Raw genomic sequence first — 11,820 nt, 5'->3', positions numbered from 1 at the left:
CTTGCCTTATCGGCGGACAGACACGCCGCATACAAAATGGTGGGTCGCGAGCGCGCCCCCTCCCCACCCCCACCCGTTATATAAGACCAGTGAAATCGCACTGACCGGTTTCCGACGGGGGGAGGGGGGGGGGGGCACCACGACGGGGAGGGGCGAGGGGGAGGGGGCTCGCGGCCCCGTCGATGTGGGTCACTGGGTCACGGCGGAGTGCGCTCACGTCAACGCACATACATACATACAAATATATACATTCGCGTCGAGCTGGTTCGCTGTATGCACGTACATATGTATATATATATAATATATGCATCATGCATGTGTATAGTCGGTGTGAATGCTCATCGTCGTCACCAAAAGTGAAATTCGCCTTGCAACATCCCCGACGCGCCCAGCTGTGTGCGATCCCGCCATTCATTATTGTGTTACTCACGCGAATACGTCACGAGGTGGGACTCGCACTCGCAGGTGACTCTCTCTCTCTCTCTCTCTCTCGATGTATGTGAGTGTGTGTGCACTTCCGATTTTTGACTATTGTGTAAGGTTGGTGGTGATGCGGGCGCTCGTCTCGAAATGGCGCAGTTGGAGCCGTCAGCGCTCTGAAACCTTTTCGCATGTCAAAAATGCATTCGTATCGTCTGATGAAAATCAAATTACGCCGAGCGCCTCGTTACTGTTGACTTGACGATAGGAAGAAGTAAGCGATCCCTATTGAACGTGTGATCGGAATTAATTGTGTGCACAACCGTCAAATGATCATGCCTCCTGTCCGCACAGTTCTTTATCGGACGGCTCCTATTTCAAGAGCTGTCCGACTATTTAATGAAATCATTGCTGCCGTGCCTGTGTGAATGTGTGATTTTTTTTTGCATGGTTCGGTGATTACTAAAGAGCGGACCCAGAGCGCGCTGTTCATTGTTCACATGTTTTAAATGCATTGTTAAAGGTTTGCCGAACATTTTTACAAAGCATTTACAATAATGGAACAATATTGTAAATGCTCCGAGCTATGCCAGCAGCATAGCTCGGACGTTAAGCTTCTGCTTACCGTCAAGAAGGTGCCGGGTTCTATCCCTGAATGAAAATTAATTTTTCAGAGTATGCTGTTGGTCAGACCTGGATTTGTGACTCCAGGTTGATCGTTTCCTATCAGAGTTTGCCAATTTCCTCTGATTTCATTGTTGAAACGGTTCCCGGAAAAAAATTGGCTAAAAATCCTTCCTACCTACTATGTCACCACTATTTGAAATTTGATGGATGTACAATAAAAATTTATGTACAATTCATAGATGTCTCGTTAATTTGCGAGTTTTTTCAGTGTCTCGCAATTCAACGACTTGTAATAAAAAATGCTGCATTTGTATTTGTAATTGGCCAGGAAGGTGCATTGGGATTTTCTTGTAAGGCCTTCCTGGTATATATGTAAAATAAAAAAAAAAAAATAAATAAAAAATAGACGGGGCGCTTCCGGTCCTACCTCTAGTGATTACTTCTCAAATATGAATCGCTAACGGAATAACCGCTCGCACGAAAATTGCTCGCGCCGATCTCCTGTCGCACAGGAAATTTGCCATACAGAAAACTGCCCAAATATTGGTCAAATAATAAAAATCTCGTAGAAAAAAACATATTCTGAGCAATATTTGGGTAGTTTTCTGTATGGCAATTTTTCTATGCGACAGGAGATCCGCGTGACCGATTTTCGTGCGAGCAGTTATCTTGTTAGCGATTCACATTTGAGAAGTAACCCGTTTACCATTTTCCATATCGGTGAGCGTAGATTGTCAGATTTATTTTAACCATTTGTCTGGCAGCCTGCGCTCACCTTTATTTTCTTAATTGGATGTGATGTATGGGTGAATTTCGATATTTTTTCTTCTATTCGGGCCTAACGGGGATGTTTTATATTCACGGTTGATTCTTTTACATACATACATAGACATATAGGGAACTACATAGTTCTATAATTATTTGAACTTTTGTTTTGTTATGTATTGTATTATAGTATATATAAATATGTATTTTATTTCTGTATCATTAATATATTTTTTGTTTCTTCTCTGTTTTTTTTCGATCATTGTGGTGCATTAGGAATTCCTGTAATGCCACAATGGTCCAAACTAAATAACAAAGCTTATCAACCGATAGAAATCGAGATTCCCACTTATGTAACTTCCTCCTACATTTTCACTTTTTATTTTCTTTTTGTAGTCAAATTACTATTAACGTATCAGCTATCCACCATCAATTCATCCATCCCTATTCTGCACTACATTTATTTTACAATTATCGTTTGTTTATTGACAGTAAGTACAAATTTATATATTGCTATTACAAAATTTAATTCGTATTTTGTAAACATTACAATTTAATAAAGTACTAAAACAACGTTCTACTATAATCTTCATTTGAGATAAAATTATAATTAAATATTCAGATAAAATCTTATCATCAAGGAGCACTAATATTTAAAGAAAGTGACCAAAACTAACTCTTCACCTCCAGCAATATGTTGAAAGAATTCGCAAATTTAAGCAAAATTCTACCTAGTGTTACACATGAGAACAAAAGTAAGAAGATGATAGTAATTAGTAAAAAAAATAATCTACTGAACATTTGGTTTTAAGACGCAGCTTTTTATGAATATGGGTATACAAATAAAAAAAACATGCCTTTATCTATTAACTTGGTACACTGATAAAGTCAAAAAACATGTTGATAATAATGCAAATCCACTTCCGGTTGACCGCTTTTGATTACAGTGCATCAAACAATAAACACAAACGACGGAAAATTTAATCACAATCACAACTCTCCTCCCGTCGAGTTTTATTTTTCATTGCGATAGTAAAATAACACAATCAAGCGACTTTTCAATTGAAATATAACGATGCCAATTCGAATATGATAGATAACCTATTCACATAAACATACACATAATTGAATCATAGTTAAATAGCAAAGAATCGTACGAACGGATGATTTCAATACGAACGTTCCCAAACACACATACGATACAATTTTATCACCAAACGACACCTATGCAAATCACCTTTCCCATAGTTTAATAGCAAAAAATCTTACTGACGGATGATTCCAATACGAACGTGCCCAAACACACATACGCTACAATTTTATCACAAAACGACACCTATGCAGATCACCTTGTGCCGTTCTACATAGCAGAACGCGCACCGCAGATTACAAACTTCTGAATTCTGAAGAATTTTGAGGTAAGCCAACCAACCACTGCGTACTAAATTCTCGTCGAGAATCATAAGCATCCCACTTTTCACCCACACCGACCACTGTCGTCATACTAAATACATAGTAAAAGTGCGATCATCGGAGGATAAACGTTCTGAAGAAAACCCACCGACCAAATATTCGATATAAAAAAAATCAATTAATATGTCACGCAAACTTGTCGACACTCCCGACCGAATTAAAGTCTAGCTCTCTCTCTCTCTTTCGACTCTTTGTTTACAGTCGACCCTTGCCAACGCAGATGCCAATTCCGACCGCAAACGTCACGTGCAAAAATCGTCACTACGTGTCTGGATGTAAGCATTCACACGTGGCATGTGCCGTGTCGCCGTCACTCTCGTGACACAAACTTGACATGACGCGCGATAGCGAATGAATTAAAACCATAAATGGATGCGCGCACAACAAACTAAATGCGCTTTGCTTCCACTGAAAACTACTGATAAGGCAAAAAAAAAAAAAACCACTAGTTCTGGGATATATTACATCTAAATACGTACTGACATTTGCAAGGAAACGTTTTGTTCTACTTTCTCGATGCGGGAATTACGCAAAACGAAAAATGTAGGTCACAAGAGCAAATCCAGCCATATATACTTTACATTTCCACCAGTCGATGAGAGGTATCAAAAAGTTTTTTTTAAGCTTAGTCTTCTCGAATTCGCTTTGTGCCTAGCTTATTCAAGTACTCATTGACGTGTTCATTTTTTATTGCTTAATTATACATAATCGATAGACCCACATGTAAGCGAGCAAAAGTCTGCAGTGATATTCTGAATCAATTGGTAAAAAAAAACACGACAACGATTTGAATAAATAAGCGAGACAAACATGGACACCAATTGACAATTCGAGTGTGAAAAACAAGTATTTTTCGCACATACAATATTCTCAATTTCTAAAAAAATACAACCATTTTCCTACTTTTACTTTTCTAATAGAACCCATTTCAAACCGACAACCTCCACCAAAACAAACTACGCAACCATTAAATGATCAAATTATAATAGACAGATCGTGTTTCAATAATTAATATTGCACAACTAACAAGACCATGGCTTCGGAATAAAATTAATCAAGATCCTCAACTAAAAAACAATACGCAACACGAGAGAATGAAAAAGCGTATGTTTCATTCATATTTATTATTTGCAAAATTATCACCGCGGGATTGCCCCAAGGTGGTAGGTTGCCTATTTGGTAGGAACCTTTTCAGCAATAAAATTTATATAAATTGGCAAACTCTGTCAGGAAACGATCGACCAGGAGTCACATATATCCAAGGTTTGACCAGCAACACTAGATAGGGACTCGAACCCGTGACCCCTCCGTTTTTAGCATTATAAACTAACCACTGAGATATGTGGCCGGTTTGAAAACAAGCGTTTCCTATTGTGTGGCGACATTCGAACCATCGATTATCAAGAATGGTTTTCCACCAGGAAAAACGGACTAGTCTGACACACAAAAGCGTACAGATCGAATCTACACTCTTCTCGAAAGTATTATGCGCTCGTTACATCGAGGAATATGTACCGAGTTCGCTTTCGCACGTGACGTATCGACATTATTTGCATACCTTTATATGGTTGCGAATGGATTTGTGATAGCCTTCGCAAGCAGCCTAAACACGCCGACAACGATGCGTCACGGATGGATTATTGCACAATTCGCAAACTCGGGGAGTCAAAATAGTTGAGTTCGCTCGTAATTAGATGATCGCGTCGGAAATATGCAAATGTGCGGGGTTGTCAAAAGTGTTGCAAAACGGCGTCATTGTCGGTGCAGGCGGCGCCGAGCGTTACCATGGCGACGCCGATCGATTGCTTTGGCGTCGTCATAGCCAACAGGAACATCTCCCATTCTCTCGAAGCCCCGAAATGACTGCTCGTTTGCGTTGCTAAGACTACTGTTTCTCAAAGCCCCATTTGCCCCATTTTGAGCGATACGGTATCAAATCGAGCACTAATTCGAATCGGTGTGTGTATTCAAACAGGGAGAGTATTAGAGAGACGTCAACTGCCACGCGAAATCGTCCAAAGATTTACCCACACATCAGACGGTTGATGTGAGTGTGGTTCAGAAGCAAAATGCTAAGCTTCGTGTAATCTGTGTATGTAATTTAATATGTTTACTTTGCAACTGTACTTCTTATCGATTCATTAATGCTTCTAATAATAGCGATGAGAAGCATTTTTATTATAATGAATAAATAATAATCTTGTCGGGAATCCAGTTCTTTCTCATTAAAGCTACGTGCAAGTTTTTGGTCAATGGCGTAATTAAGCTTGCACTGTTGAGGATGAGACCGCTCGAACAAAGGGGTCCCACGAGGGACGTCCTACAACTTTCGAAAAGTTGTTAATATTTAAGGCAAAATTAATTAAATACTTCACAACACGGCATAAATTAAAATGTTACAAATAAACGCTGAAATTAAAAAACAACTGACCTTCGGATATTTCAACTTTATTCATCCGTTTAAAGAGGGTTGAAAATTGCTCCAATAGCCAATTTGATATTTATCTACATATTTATATACCGACACCCAACTATGCTTATAATTGATCAATTTTAAGACACAAAACCCAATTGTACCATACCTCTCTGTTCTTGGCGGTCGGTGAACATAATAATTTTAAAACTACGCTAATATATGTATGTACATATGTCAGAATTAATGTAACACATGTACAAACTTTTTACTGATCAGTACATAGTTAATCCATCATTCGATTTTAAAGACAAATAAAACAATAGCTGAGATGGAATCGAGCACCAATACATAGATTAATCACAAACTATTATATGTACAAATATTTTAAATTCATATTTTTCTTCTTCTTAATTTCTTTATGTGGTTACTTGGTGTCGAGCAAAGTATGTAACTTTTTGTGTGTGTGTGCTTGTACATATGCAAACGAAACATAAAATAAGAGGTATGTAATGATAATATTTCAATGAAAACATTTTAAGATTTTGAAAGATATACGAGCCACCCAGTGATTAAATTACCGAATGACCACAAGTATTTGTACGAGATTAGATAAAATTAAGCAGTGAAGCATTCCCCGCGCGTCCAAAAGAACATGCGTCAAAACTTAAACTAAAAACTAATATTTTCCTCATTGTGCAGGGTCATTCCCCAACAACGTCATCAAAACAGTCAGTCACGTAACAAAACCTCAAGTAAAGTAAACGTATTTATTACAGCAGCGTTTCCCAAACAAATTTTTATCACGGAATATTTTTACTTTATCTATAAATAATGTATTAAAGGTTTTTTTTAATGACAAAACTTAAAATTTTATGCGTTTGTTTTAGCTACATATTAAAAAATAAAATTCATGACGAAAACTTTAAAGTAACCATCATAAAATTTTTTAACGATAAATACTTTTAAATAACAAAAAAATTTTGAATAAAGAAAATTTACATGGAAAATGGCATTCATTTCTCCGGTTTTAAATTTCATTATAATTAACCAAAAATTATGATGGACTCACCGCTGAAAAGATTAAATGTATGTAAATGATCCACCGTCATTTACATGTAAAACATATATTTAAAGGTACAGTAAAATAAAATTGACAAATCGTGAAAAGGTATTTCAAAATATAAGCCAATTTGAATTTGGTCTAGAAAACGAGCATTAATTTGTGGAAATTAGAACAAATGGAGATTATTTAATTTAGCTAGCATCATAACTTCAAAATCTTTTAATCTCGAGTCCAACGTTTTATACACTGATACAATTTCCATCGGCTTGTTTTAGTGCCTCAACCTTCCACAAGCTATATGTTACAGTGGAAGCATATTTCGAGTGAAAATATATTTTTACCATTTCAAGCATTGAAAATGTATCAAACAATAAATTTACAACAATTAACTCTATAAATTTAACCCTAACAACCCAATCTTAAATGAATAGGACCAACTCTTACTTAACCTAACCTATCCTAACCCTTAAATAATACCCTAACAATCTAATCTTAAATGAATAAAACCAACCCTGAAAATGCAACTGGTTATGATTTCACTGAAACGTCAGTGAAAATATATTTTCACTTGAAATATAATTTCACTGTGGCCTGATCTTTCTATAACCTTCAACTTCGATTTGATTGAAGGAGGGACAATTCTGTCAAAAATCATAATTTTATCAACGTAGTCATTAAAAGAACAATTCTTCTTAGGGGCGATAAATTATAGTCATAATTTAACTGTCATTTTATTATTCAATAACCCAAAGAGTGTACCTATAATTTAGCAGTATGTTATTATATACATACTAGCTGTTTTGTTTTACCCGGCTTCGCTCAGTATTTGTAATATAAACAGCTTGAATATGGGGAATCTAATAGTAAATATTCATTTTTTTTATTAAGTTTATTTGAATCGAAAAAAATATATATCGAATCGTCATAGAAACTGTTTTATTTACGAAGTTTTCTCCGGTGAATGCCCCCAGCGCCTTCACCTCCGTCCTCCGTCCCTATGTTGTCATGGAAATTTTGACTAATTTTCGAAGTTCTCAACCAACAATATTTACATATACAAAGTCACTTTCGAAATTATATATTAGATAAGTAAATTTAATTCAGAATAAAAGCCAGAAACCACCCAGAAAATTAAGCAGTCAATTAAATTCTAAAACCTTACCATTTGTAAGCGATTGCATATTTCAATACATAAGCCGTTATATTTGAAAGTGGCGGAAGTCCAATTTTCAGTTCCAAAAACACTATTTCTGTTTGACTAAAATCACAAATTGTTATCACTTCTTTTAATTCGATATGTCCAGAATCTCGGAAAAGCAGAAGAAACGTACAGGTCACCAGTGTTTTTAATTATTGTTAAACGTAAAACAGTATATTTAATGTTTTGCGAGATATTTCTCGAAATGAAGAAAAGTGGACTTACGCCACTTTCAATAATAACGGTTCATATGTAGTTTTAATTATTATTATTTTATTGTTATCATTATTATTACTTTTTTTGTTATTTTTATCAATATCAAATTTATTTTAATATTATGCATGCTTGTTATATTAACTGTTATAATTTACCAAAAAAAAATACTTAAGCCTACAACCACCCAATAGGAACGAAATATCAAAATACAAAATTTTCTGCATTTGTACAATTCAAAATAATGACATTCTATATTTTGACCGTCTACTGGTTACTCACGCTATTCAAGCACGAGTCCACTCTTAGCAACACGACATCTTGTCACACCGTAAATCTTCCTCCTAGGCACACCACAACATGCCATAATATCGATTCGAAACGTCACACCCCCCCCGAACATCACCGGAGAAGGCAAAATTTGCGGGGTACAGTAGCGGTCAACCCAGACATGTCACAAGAGTACAATAATTGGCGAAACTCGAAGAAAATTGCAAAGCTAGCCGAACGGAGGATCCGCAAATACCCCAGCGTTTCCACGTCGATATGGGTGTAAAGCACGCATTGCCGAAGTGCTGCAGACAATGAACTGGATGTCAGAGGTGGTGGCACGTGCGGGGGTGTCTGTGACGCAACGCGGCCGGTGTGGGGCAGGTCGCGGGGGTCAAGGTCGACCCGGCCCGACCCACCTGCGCATCACAACACGCCCCATCCCAATCTCTGCACGCACACCTCCTCTCGAACCACACGCATCCAATGACCACACACACACAGTAGGTTAATGAGCATTCGATAAAACTGTCAATAAATCCACTGTACAAGTACATATTTCAAAAACGTCGAGACCGTGCCTTGCGATCAATGGCGTAACCCGGCGTGTCATCGAACCCATTTCAAACATAGATAAAGCAAAAAGGTAACTAAACCGAGCGAATTTATTAATTTTGAGTAACTTTCCATCTAATTTATATACATACATATTACATTAAGGTCTTTCGTAATTAAGTTTCGCTTTTGCGTTTTAATTTCGGCGACGATGTCCTCCCCCCCCGTTTGGGTGGCTTTTTATGAACGATCTGTCCTATGGGAAATTATCTCGCTGCTCAAAAAAATCTAATTTTAAGCGTTGTGTAATGAAATCTTTGAATCAATTTTAAATGTAAACTCATTTGGACATCCACGAGGTGTGACTAATAAATAATGAGAATTTTGATATAAGATAAACGAATACGACCGTGTCTATTTATTCGGGCGTAATTCTGCAAATACGATCTATGTAGACTGTATTGGCTATATGTATAACTTTTATATGCTTATAATTTTATTTTAAGTTTTTAAGAAGTGAATTGAAACAAAATCAATTTTTAATCCTCCTACCTAAAGAAAATTTATTTGAAGATTTGCAAACAAATATCTCTGATGACAACACACATTTCTATCAAAATTTAAGTTTTATTTGTTAGCGAGAGTTAGTTTAATATTTTTAGTTGTGAGCGAGAGCTGATTGAAGTTATGTTGGAACAGTATCCGTTTACTTAGTTACCATATCAATTAACCAACATCCAGAATTTCCATTATAAAATGTGAATGCGTCGTATTGCTCCGATGAAAAAAAATAAAACATTCATACGATATTATTTTACGTAATAGAATGGGGATTGCGCTACTCTCCTCGCTGTCTGGAATAAATTTTCTATAAAAAAAACTTATAGGCTATAAATATTACAATAAATTTCTGATCTAATTTTATATTATGTTATTCAACTCTTGAAGGTGCAGTTCGGAAATACAATTCATCAATATTTTATAATGTTTCATAAAACAATACGATCTAACGATGAAGACAATAGCGATGATATATGCATAGAGGTAATAACTGAAAAAACTATTACAATGTATTCTCAATAGAATAATTTATCAACGTAAATAAACGAAGAACTTGATAAAAGCAATCAAGATACCGAGAAACTCAAGCATACATAGTAATAAGAGTAAAATCACCAGACATACATACATACATAATTAATGCGAATCAAATTCTGCTTTGAAGAGACAATTTCCGAGCGTTTCCTTATCAAATCGCTGAAACGTAATGGCAGCTCCCACTACTTCCACACCACACGAAAACATAATCAAGATCCTTTGTGCACATCACATAAATATAATTTAAGCAACCCCACCCGGAAATAACCGTAACATCAAAACAACACCCAACGGGCGCGAGGGGGGAAACGGTCCCATAATCACCACACCCCAAACATTCACAAGAGCACCATCAACAGTTTTTAGCCGAGGATACGTCGGTGACCCTTCACCTAATGACAGCGTCCTTATCAAACGAGAGCGATACGATGCGATCGGGAGGTACGTGAGTTTGGGCCCGTTGGTCCACCAGCTTCAGCAGCCGAGGTAACGAACCCTGAAGGTCACGACGCTGAGGGCAAAGGCCGACGGTGCGACGCCTCCAGAGGCGACGCCCGCACTTTGTGAACCCCCTCACACCCCTCGCATCCTACGACCCTCCCCTCTTTCTCTCGATGCTTTTACATAACACACGCCGGCGATGAACTGACGCATTCGCGCACCGAAAACAACGGTTATAATTACTGATACATATGTATGTATATTAGTCGGCCAATGCGCGCTTCAGATGAATAAACTTGCGTTTAGGTGTGCGCCCATTGCTACACGTAGACAGTGCGGTAAAAATCAAAAGGAAAACCGGCGATCACGTCAGCGACGTGCTGCGAAAAAAATGCATAAGGAGAATTTGACGAACGTCATCTCGATTGAATTGAGAACTTGTTTTTAAAATGAACAAACCATTACTCATGAGAATGAAAAATTGCCGCGTTATTAAAACAGTACATTTTCCTATTTCCCTACTGCAGCGACGAGTTAAATGCGTAGTCATACATATGTACATATGTTCTGAATAACACTACTCTGCTTCAGGTAATTCCAATGTTTCAAAGTTGCGTCAGATAAGATTTTTAATTTAGTACTGTGCCTATGCACACAATAAGGCCATGATACGTATAAAAAAGATTATGTACATAAATTACCCTAATCTAAACAAAATTTGACACATTTCTGCAATAATCGCTATTTTTTGTATTTGTTTTGATATAATAGTGGATTTCTGTTAGATCTTCTTAATCAACAGTTGACTTTCAATGGTTCATGGAAAAAAAAACTAAGCCTGATCCTATGGGTAGTCGAAAACATGATATTTCAGATATAAACTAGTTGATTGACGATACACTTGTTTATGAGTGTTGCGATAAAATTGCAATTTGGTGGAACCGTTTCAACAATGAAATCAGATAAATTGGGAAACTCTGATACGAAACGATCGACCTAGTCACATATCGTTGGCGTAATGGCAGAAAGCAATGAGTCAAAAATCCTTTGAGAAAATATATTTTTCGAAAATGGAGAAGTTTGAAGCTCTCTATTTTGTGTCCTAAATCATTATTCATGTTTTAAAACAACAAATTAAAGAAAATCAAAACATCCAATGTTCGACTATTCTGCCAGTATACCGACGATATATCCGCTGGCCAACAGCACCGGGCTAGCGATTAAACCCATGCAGAAAGCATTACACATTAACCATTGAGCTATGTTGCTGGTTAAATTATA

General features: G+C 36.9%; 1 protein-coding gene across 1 annotated transcript in view; it reads left to right on the top strand.

Annotated features, from left to right (window-relative positions):
* The window catches only part of LOC143914278 (organic cation transporter-like protein), a 474,519-nt gene that overhangs the window by 67,722 nt on the left and 394,977 nt on the right, over positions 1-11,820 (top strand). The gene's annotated exons all lie outside the window — the stretch shown is intronic.

Source organism: Arctopsyche grandis, chromosome 7 (genome assembly GCF_051622035.1).
Source record: "Arctopsyche grandis isolate Sample6627 chromosome 7, ASM5162203v2, whole genome shotgun sequence".
Taxonomy (NCBI): Eukaryota; Metazoa; Arthropoda; class Insecta; order Trichoptera; family Hydropsychidae; genus Arctopsyche; species Arctopsyche grandis.
The sequence above is the reverse complement of the archived record's forward strand: the minus strand, read 5'-3'. Positions and strand labels throughout refer to the sequence as shown.